Source organism: Sinocyclocheilus rhinocerous, unplaced genomic scaffold (assembly GCF_001515625.1).
Source record: "Sinocyclocheilus rhinocerous isolate Xijiao unplaced genomic scaffold, SAMN03320098_v1.1 C36539063, whole genome shotgun sequence".
In the NCBI taxonomy this organism is placed as follows: Eukaryota; Metazoa; Chordata; class Actinopteri; order Cypriniformes; family Cyprinidae; genus Sinocyclocheilus; species Sinocyclocheilus rhinocerous.
In genome coordinates, this window is record NW_015782764.1 from 1 (window position 1) to 1265 (window position 1265).

General features: G+C 38.3%; 1 pseudogene; it reads left to right on the forward strand.

The window, feature by feature from the left end:
- Positions 1-4: 4 nt before the first annotated feature.
- LOC107736169 (hemopexin-like) lies at positions 5-1205 on the forward strand (annotated as a pseudogene).
- The last annotated feature ends 60 nt before the right edge of the window (positions 1206-1265 follow it).

Here is a 1265-nt window from a genome sequence, read left to right on the forward strand (position 1 = left end):
CAACTGCACCGGAGCCTTCCGTTACATGGATCATTATTACTGCTTTCATGGTCATCAGTTCTCCAAGTTTGACCCAGTTACAGGAGAAGTCCATGGCAAATATCCAAAGGAGACCCGTGATTACTTCATGAGATGCCCACATTTTGGTAAGTGCAACAATGAACATGCAAGTGTGGAAAAATTATATGGATGGAGAAAGCAATTTAGCATTACAAAAAAAAAAAGAAGAACTTGGAGTCTGATGTCTCTCTAGGACAAAAGAGCACTGATGACCACATAGAGAGAGAACAGTGTATGCGTGTGCACTTGGATGCTATTACATCTGATGACGATGGCAGTGTATGTGCTTTCCGAGGTGAGTTTTCATCCAGACAGCATAATAGTGATGGGGATTTTTTTCAGTGACTCTTTCAGGTTATATTGTTACGCCAGTAGGTGGCATTTATAAGTGAGTTAATGGATCATTTATTCAAACAATTCCTTCAAAAATGCAGACCCTGCATCTCAATTCACATGCTAACTGACTTCAACAGTATTCAAGATCCATAAAAAGACAACGTAGCTGGCAATTTTGTCTAAAATGTAAGATACTCAATATTAACGTCTTGTTTACTAAATTGTTGTATAAAAGCAAAACCACTTGCTAAAGAAAATCTCAAACGTACTGCCTTTAGAATAGCAGCATGTCTGTGATGACATGCAGCCTACGGCAGAATCACAACCTTATATTCAAGGACAAAAGCTCTCTTGTCCTTTTCTTAAATATGTATACCAATATACATATGCAAGTCACTAATTTAACAAATGCAATTTCAGAAGGTTCACTGACACAATCATCTGTAAAACAAATCCTTGTTTCTCTTCCCTAGGGCACCACTTCCTCAGCATAACTGGTGATAAGTTTAATTCAGACACAATTGAGTGCTTTCAAAGAGTTGCATAGTGAAGTGGATGCAGTCTTCTCTTATGAAGACCATCTCTACATGATCAAGGTTCATTTGTGCAGAAAATGACTTTTAACAGGCTTTATAATATTAGGTGTCTTAAACTATTGTACTCAGTGAAGTGAAAATGTCTGCATTTATCTTCTCATATGTTCTGTTCCATGTGCAGGACAATGAGGTGTTTTGGTCTCGTATTGTTTCTACCAGCACGGCAATTTTTTTTCCTCACTAATTGATGGATGTCTAAAATATAAAAATAAAGAGAAGCCTGGCCCGCGTCTGAACTATGATGTGAAAATTGGCCCGAAGCCCGGCCCTAGG